A 9,830-nucleotide genomic window follows, 5' to 3' on the forward strand; every position below is an offset into this window, starting at 1 on the left:
AAGTATTTTCAACATTAATTTTTGTTTCTGAACTCAACTTGGCATTCAATGAATCAAATTTCTGCATAGTTTCGGTTTTAATTTTTAATTTGTCGTTTTCGTCCAAGAGGTCTTTGAGCATGTCCTTATGGTCTTTGGACTTGATGAAGGACTCGACTTTGTCAAGACCAATTCTGTATGCTGGAGAAATTTCATCAGAATATACAACAACTTCACAGTTATATACATCAACATCAATTTCATCCTTCTTAAATTCAAGGAAGGGCAGAATCATACGATGAATTTTCTTGCCTATTTCACAATTCAAATGCAGTTGGGTAATATTAGAATATAAACGCTTAACAATCAAACAAAAAAACATTTCTCTGTTTTACAAGCTTTAAATTATCCCTTTGCAAATAAATTGTCTCATCCTTAATCCTAACTAACTCGATCTCCTTTTGCTCTATCCACATCCTTCTTTCCTCACTCTTGGAAGACACCCTGCTAAGTTGGTCAGTTAGGTTAGAATTTGCTAAGCGAGTTTGCACAAGACTGCCACTTAAATTAGAAAATTTGAATTTTAATTCATTTAATTCTTTTCGTAGTTTGTTACTGGTACTTTAAGTGATTCTACGATAGATTGTACCTTCTTGATCAACTGATCGCAATCGCTGATCTTTTCACTCACAGGCTTGGCAGTGAAACATTTGTCTTCCTTAAGCTTCGCTTCCTTATGCTTACTTTCGGTTGTAACCATTAAGCATCTCCCAGCCGACTCAGCAACTCCGTCTCTCGCCACATAAGCTCTTCCATGCGAGGGTCTGCGTACCTCTTCATCTTCAGAGTCTGTTGACCAGACTTCTACTCCACCAAACTCATCATCTATAATATTTTCCTGCACAATTAAAGCATTCATAGAAATGTTAGTTGCTTTCTTCTTCTTTATCTCCTCCAGCTTTCTCATGTAGTAAGCTTCGTCATCTTCACCATACTTCTTCTCAGCCATCTTCCTTAGCATGTAATCCTTGGCAAAGTGATTCTTGCCATGACAGTAGTTGCAATCGTACCCAGAGTCTCCCACAAGCTTACTCTCCTTCTTTTCTTCGTCCTTTTGAGTGGTGTTCTTGGTTTCTTCTTTCACCTTTTCTGAGCTATAGCTTCCCTGCCAGTTTCGGTTCTTGTTGACCGGGAACTTTCTGTGAGCAAACTTCCTTGGGTTTGTAACCATCATAGCATATTCTTCATTGGACAGATCACACTCTGACATATCAGATTCCTCCTCTTCGTCTGCTACGTTCTTGCTCTTAGAAACAAGGGCCAGTGAACCCACACCCGAAACTACCTTCGCTTCTTTTGTCACCTCGCTTTCATGAGATTTGAGTATACCCATCAGTTTCGCTAGTGAATATGATTTAAATTGCTCATGAGCCTTTACAGTCGAGACCACTGCCATCCATTCGGGCCTTAATCCATTCATGAAGGTAACCTTTTGTTCAATCACCTTCCTTTCAATACCATGCTTCATCATCTTGCTAAGCAAATGGTTGAAACGATCGAATGTTTGAATGAGTTTCTCTTCAGGTTTTTGTTCGAAAGCCCCGAATTCAGAGAGCAATAGGGTTTGGATCGAATGCTCCAGATCCCCATCAGTTGAATATAGTTCTTTCAACCTATCCCATATTTCTTTAGCTGTTGTGCATGAACTTACCAGACGAAAGTGTCGGATTGCAAAGCAAATCTGATCATTCTCATGGCTTTAACGTTGCATAACACCTTGTCTTTTTCGTCTTGAGGGATCTTATCTATGTCAGCCAAGAGTTGGTTGTACTCCTTTTGAGTCTTGACCGTTCTGTTCGTTCCAGAGTGAACAAACGGACCCAATGTTATTGCTTCCCAGATTAGATAGCCATTGTCTTCAGATCCAACGACATAGTCTTCGAAGTGATGCGCCCATACTTCGTAATCTTGAGTATAAAGAATGGGAACCCTTGTAGTGGATCCTATACTGTTGGAGATGTTGATCGGATTGATTTGAGAGTCGTCGTGAGACATGATGAAGCTTTTCTTTGAATCTGCTAGAATCAGACTTGTAAAGTTGAACTTAGGGTTTTATCAAACACAAGAGATACCGTCGACAAGATGAAGACAACTTCTATTTATTGATAAAAGCGGAAACCCTAAAGGATTCTTCAAACAGAAGAGATGCGTATGTATTACACAGTCTCCTGCTCTGATACCAATTGATGAGAATATTGCGCTATAGATCGATAGATTCTAAACAGAAAAACAATATTAATCAAGTAAAGAACACATGAATGGATCAAATGGTGTCGAATGATTAATATCTCACACCTCAGAAGAGCTCGATGAAGAACTTCGACTGTAGATGTGTGCTAGGGTTACAATGCAAAAGTAATTAATGAGAACAACTAACTGAAAGCTATACATGCATGCATAATATATATGCTAACCCTAATAATAATCCACGGTTGGACAGGCCCAAACCGGGTAAACAAAATTGACTATTAACCGAGCCCAAAGACGCAACACTTAAACCCAACACGGAATCTAAATATTGGTTATTTTGTTGTGTTTGTGGAAAATGATAATTTACATGAAAACAACATATTACTAATATGTTTTTTTATTTTATAAAATAAAAATTGAAAACCTAAGATATATGCTTATAATTATTTAAGAATCAAATTTATGAAATTTTAAAATATTCGCTTAAACACTAATTGAACGAATGTAAATATGTATTATTTTAAGTATTTACATGTAAATATCTTGCTATTATGGTAAAAATAAGGTACATTGCTTATACTAAAAAAAATACATTGCCATTTTCTTATAATTTGCTCATACAATAAACATGCATGACAAGATTTATAATGCCTACATCTTGGCATTAACTGACATGAACATTCACGGCAACATATTTACATCATTTGAAGGTAACAACAACATATTTACATCATTTGAAGGTAAAAAGAATGCAAAATATGAAAAAACTTTACAATATTTGAGAGCATAAACATATTACAAAACTTACTTAACATATTGTAAATAGAACAAACAAAAAGCTAACCAACCAACCTTTACAATTTTTTCTTTAAAAAAAGACCACTAATTATTTACTAAAACTTTAACAGTAAGATAATTTACTCTATTTTATAAGTTAGGTCTTGTGATTACATATTTTAAATTTCCATTCCAGACCAACAATGACGTCAAGATTACAGGTGACCACCATTACCTCTACAGGGAACTCCAATTTCTATTGCATTTTTGTAAAATTACATCACCCAAGTCCAAGCATGAACATCACTCACCGACTGTAAAATCTTATACGAATGATCCATGTTTTGAAAATCGGACCGAACCGGCCGGTTCGACCGGTTCAACCGGGAACCGGTCCCAGATCCAGTTCTTAAAGGCAAAAAAACTCGTATTCATGTGAACCGGTAAAAACCGACAAAAACCGGTCCGGTTGAACGGGTAAAACTGAGAATTTTAAAAAATATTTATTTTTTTATTTTTTATATAATTAAAGTTAATAATAATATAATTATCACATCATCCGGTTTTTCCGGTTTTTGAGACCGGTCCAACCGGTTGGACCAGTTGAACCATCGAACTAGTAAGACGACCGGTTCAGTCTCCGGTCCGGTTTTCAAAACATTGCGAAAGATAAAGGTTTAATTTTAAAATCCAACCTTCCTTCAGTCAAACTTATTTCTTTCTTTGTCCATAATACTTCTTTCTTTCTCCAGCGGGTTTATAAAAATATCATAAATAGAACATATATTACTTGTGGATGCGGATGTGAAATACTTTTTCTAATAAAATTGTATCCACTTTGGAGTTTGATAACTTGTAGCTCTATTCTTCATATATCTTTGAAATATACACTAAATAAGCTGCTATATCAATCATAAAAATGTTTGCTATATCAATCATAAAAATGTTTACTGAAAAAAATTATCTAAAATAAGAAGAAAACTAAAACTAAAAATGAATATTAAAATATGCAAATTCCATAACCAATATTTAGTTGGGATCAACAATACAATTTAATTTTGCCATAGTGGAAGGTCATTGTGAAATTGAATATTGTTATCTTCGTTGTTTCACACAACCCGAAGAAGAATCGAAGATCATAATAGTCCCTTTTCAACTTCCTAAACCACTGTCATTTTCATTAACAACCTTCACATTTGTTTTTTCTATATCCCTAAAAATGAGATAAAAACCCCAATTAGAAAACTTTTTTCAAGGAAAATGGTTTAGGATCAACATTCAACCATTAATATATATATATATATATATATATATATATATATATATATATATATATATATATATTAATGGTTGAATGTTGATCCTAAACCATCCTAAACCATTATATATATATATATATAGAGGGTTCAATTGAGAAAAAAAAAGGTTGATAATGGGAGAATAATTCTCAGCCAATCATTTATTTTTGTCGCAAAAGCCTCCAACGTACCGGCGGAAATGGGAAAGGAATGCACATGTGTTTTCCAACAAAACATGTTTCCTTAAACTATGCTAAGCATTACCTTAATATATACAAAAACATATTTTTTTCGTTTTTTTTTTTTTAATTTTTAAGAAATTATTTTTATAGAAAAATGATTTTAAATATACCAAAATTCATGATTTTTTATTCTCTACAAATAGATATTCATATTGATATAGTTTTAAGATACAATAAAAAATTTATTTTTTTTATATTTTCAGTTATCGTTATTCATAAGTGAATAAAAATGAATCAGGTTTTTACTACAGTACATTCGTTATTCACTTATGAATAAAAACTATGATTAATTTTTTTTTACAATTTAAGTATCATTTATATATGAATATAGCATATACTAAACATAGTATATTCATATTTAAATATTAGACGATGCATTCACTTGTGAATATTACATAGTATATTCACTTGTGAATGTTAGATGTTATATTCACTTATGAATATTAGATGATATTTTCATATGTGAATATTATATAGTATTACATGGTATATCACATGAGAATAGTACATAGTATATTCACTTGTGAATATTAGATCGTATATTCACTTATGAATAATAGTTGGTATATTCATATGTGAATATTGCACAGTATATTCATATCTGAATATTACAAGGTGTTTTCAGAAATATATATAATTTTTATATGTTATTCACATCTGAATAACATACAGACTTGCATATTTGTTTTGTGTTTTAATAATCACATATTGATTCAGGTGAGAAAACATATTCATATATGAATATAACGTGATAATTTAGTTTATGCATTTCATCAAACAGTTGGAGTGCATACAAGTTAACTTTTTTAAAAATGTGATAAATATGATACTTTGACTATTTAAATATTACAAAATAGTAGATTGGTAGAGAAATATATGAAAATTTTCAAACAAAAAATGATTTGATCTTTTTCTAACCTTAATTTCGATGTTTTATTTGATGATCGATGTTGAATGAATGATACGAATTGAATTTTTTGTTGATTATCGATGATGTTGATCTAATGATGCTGGAAGTATAATTAATCATAGCTGTTGAAGATATTCTCGTATTCAAGCAGAATTGAAGGTTGGATTGAAAGAGCAAAAAACGAATTTGTTGTCAACTGTTGAATGGTGTTGATAAACGTGTTATTAACGAAGATCGATGATTGATTAACACAGGATGACGTTGATCGATGATTTAATTGAAGAAATATGGATGATTGTTGAAGGTTGGAGGATAAATTTGGATGATAACGATCGATTAGAATGAATTTCAACTGTTATCTAATTCTCTACACTTACGTATTTGTGATTGAAGGCTATTATATCATATTTACAAGTTTGCCACCGTGTCTTTTTATGCTTAGATTAAATGAGTGGCTGAGAATGATTCCCCCATTCTCAACCTTTTTTATTTTCTCAATTGAACCCACCTATATATATATATATATATATATATATATATATATATATATATATATATATATATATATTAAAGTTGTTCAAAGTTAACAACAGTAAACTTGGTGGGTTTTGACATCTTTAGTCCACATATTTGCTGTATATCGGAATTGGTCCGATTCTTTGTTGAAATTGCAATTTGATACTTACCAGGGTACTGTCATCGGGTTATTGTAGAGTAGTGTCCCGACACATGTATGAAAATGGGATTTTACCGACTCTGTTACCCAATAAGAATTGGATCGGTGGCGATCGACTCTTAACCCGATATCCCACCGCCCATAGATGCACTTCACCCCCGATTCATGTTTTTCTTCTCCATTTGTTCCCTATTTTCTCTGATATCGGTCAAACCTCCCTTCTCGGCTTTGCGTCTGGTGGTTCGATAGTACTTCGTCGCCAACATGTGCTTCCCACCGATTAAATCCGAACCTCCTTCTCAGCCGATAATCAACCTATGATTGTGGGTAATTTCTGAAAACGAAAATTAGGGGTTACCTGTATAAAAACCTTCGATAGAGAGACGAAAGAGGGCTGATGGCATCGAAACTGGACGAGGTTGCTTTTGGTATAGGTATTTCTATTCAAATTCTAACTTTCCAGCACTAAATCAAGTATTTGTGTTATCTTGGTTATCATCTTCAGGGATCTTCCAACTTCTATAACGCTTATAATCCTCCAATTTCCGTTTTTTGCTGCCGCCTCCGACAACAAACGGGGACAAAAATCGAGGCTTTCAATTGAAATCTATTGGACTGCAACGACGAGTTCAAGCTCTCCAGTCGTTTCCTACCGACTGGATTAGAAAGAGAGAGAAATGGGGGATTTGTATGTGTTGGATATCGATGGAGTTCTATGTGATAGCTACGGAGAGAGCTCGATTTCTGTTGTTAAGGTATCTCTTTCTAATTCACACACAGACACACACACTCTTCTACGGTAACTTGAGCTTTTTGTGTAAACGTATATGTAAATCGGTAGAATTGAAGGATTAAATTGGTTCGACTGGGTGATACAGGCAGCCAGACTGAGATTGGTATTTTTAATCGATTGTTCTCTGTTTGTGGTAGCAAATACATATGGTTTCAATATAAGAGATTTTTCTACAAAAGGAATTGTTACAACTGCTGTTTTGGTGATATCATCTACTTTGCTATCAGAAGCTGCTCAAGGTTAGTTCCATATCTCTTGCTTTAGGGTTTTAATTTTTTTGTTTAAATGGCCAATGGAAATTGTTAGATTGAAACATGAACTGAAGTTTTTTTAGTTATGTTGATTGATAGCCTCAACAGGGGGACCTAATACATAAATTTGTTTCGTTTTGTAATTATTAAATGAAGTAATGTTGATGTTTAATTAATTTAATGAGATTAATGATATGAATCAATAACTAAAATAGTATGTACTTTCTAAATACTCTTATATAGGTTTATACGATTAGTTAAATTTTGACATGGTTTCTAAATATTGCTTTATAGGTATATACGATTAGTTAAATTTTCACCTAAGAACATCTCATAAAAAGAAAAAAGGGTAATGTCATTTCCATCATGTATAAGTTCATCCTTACGACTTTCCTCACATATTTGTCAGCAACAAATAGATATAATATGATTACACATCTAAAAAATAATAATTAAATTGATACAGATGATACTTTATCATTGAATATACTTTCTATTCAAGTTATTTGTCGTAAAACCTAAGAAAATGATGAGTTCTAACTGGATGTGTATGTTGTCTATTCGCTGAAATTGTTTACATGGTTTTCTTCAGAATTCCAATCATGTGCCCTTGCTCTGGTTTTTCCAGTTGGCATTTTCCCTCGTAACATCTCTCTTAGACAATAATGTAGTTTTACCCACCATTATCAAATTTGTGAATTCTAAATTTATAGACCAAACTGCACAAATGGTCCTTGAGGTTTGCTCAAAATTGCCACTTTGGTCCAAAATGTTTGGACTAGCACCAGAGGTCCAAACTTTTGATTTTGTTGCGAGTTTGGTCCAATTTGCTATGAACTTTTTCATAATAACGAATTTGCCCTTGCTTTTTCCTTTTTCAGTTTTTTTATTATTTAAAGATTTTTTCTGATTGAAAGAAAAATAAAAAAGAAAATTTTCCTTTTTTATTTTATTTTTATAATTTTTTATAACAGAAAAAAGAAAATAAAATGCTCTCTCTCTCTCTCTCTCTCTCTCTCTCTCTCTCTCTCTCTCTCTCTCTCTCTCTCGTTTCACACAAAAAATTGCTCATCTCCTTCACCACCAGCCACCACCACCGGCGATGGAGGCTTCCGACGAAGCAGGTTTCGATGTTTGAGGTTAGGGTTTCTGGTGCCATAGATCTGAGAAAGGGGCGAAGGGCGAAGGACGAACTGAGAAGATAGATGAAATGAGTCGGGTTTGCCAGAAATCGAGAAATCAATTGCAAAATATGAGAAATCGTTTTTCCGGCGAACAAGAAACCCTCCTAAAGACGACGTAGATCTGTCGAAAACCGGACTCAATCTCTCCCTCTTTCTATTTGCTTTTCGTCGGAACCATCATTGCCTTTGTCTTTTATCTTCTCATCTGACGACGCCTTCGATCTGTTCGTCATCGGCGATGACGATAACGTCTGTGGCTCGATAAAACTCTAGTTTCAGACGTCGGAACCATCAAACCGCTCGTCTCTCTTCTTCTCCGACGAGGTGTTTATATAGCAAAAGCCCTAGCGCCACCACCCTTCTAGTTTTACGAAACCCTAAGTTTTCAGATCTGTTTTCACCCTCTTTCTCTCTTTTTTTCTTGTCGAACAACCAGCAGATCCAGATCTCCGTCGTGGCGACGAGATGTTCAGATCTTCGTCATCGGTGGTGATTTGGATGGTCCGACAGGCGGTTCATAACAGGAGAAGGGAGAGAAAGAGAGAGAGAGAGAGAGATGGCCATCGTAGTAGCAGAAAGAAAGAAGAATGATGGTCTCTAGAGGTTCAGATCTCAGTTTTGTTTTTCTCTGGCGAAGTCGGCGCCGGATAGTTCTAGGGTTCCGACGTCGGCAGTGGTTTTAGTGGTCGGACGACGGTGCTCCGGCAGCCACCGGAATCTGGTGGTGTTTCCTTTTTCTGAATGGGAGAGAGAAAAATATGCGGTGGGGGTGATGATACAAATAGATTTTTTTTCCTTTTTTAGTTTTTGTAATTTAAAAAATAAATAAAAATGAAAATACAAAGGGCAAAATCGTCATTTTATAAAAATTCAAAACAGATTGGACCAAACTCGCAACAAAATGAAAACTTTGGACCTGTGGTGCTAGTCCAAACCTTTTTGGACCAAAGTGACAATTTTCGACATACCACATGGACCATTTGTGCAGTTTTGTCAAATTTATAATAGTTTTGATGCAGTTGGTGGGAACTATAGTACGATGGATATTTTTCTCGGATGCAATATTTAAGAGAAGCAGGACATAGTACCCTGGTAAGGACCAAATTTCAATTTCAAACCAATAAGCTAGAAAAGGTTTTATGTTACTTTAACTTCTATATAATTGGTGGAGGATCATCAACACCATCTACGCAAAAATCTAACCCAAAAAACTCATCAGAAACAAGGAACAATCTGTCAGCTACAGATTCTGCTTTTGAATGTCTTAATTTCTTAAGCAAATGGTTGTACTGCAGTCAGATTCACACAAAATTGTTGTTGACAGCTGCAACATGCATAAATCAGAGAAGGTAATTGTCATCCTTTTCGTCCGTATTATCTAAAACTATAGATTAAATGCAATAAATGGAAACGTAGTTTTATTTATTTGGTTATCATAGTTTTCTAGTTTTGCTTCTTTCTAATACAATA

This window comes from Lactuca virosa, chromosome 5 (assembly GCF_052849685.1).
Source record: "Lactuca virosa cultivar CGN04683 chromosome 5, Lactuca_virosa_CGN04683_v6, whole genome shotgun sequence".
NCBI lineage: Eukaryota > Viridiplantae > Streptophyta > Magnoliopsida > Asterales > Asteraceae > Lactuca > Lactuca virosa.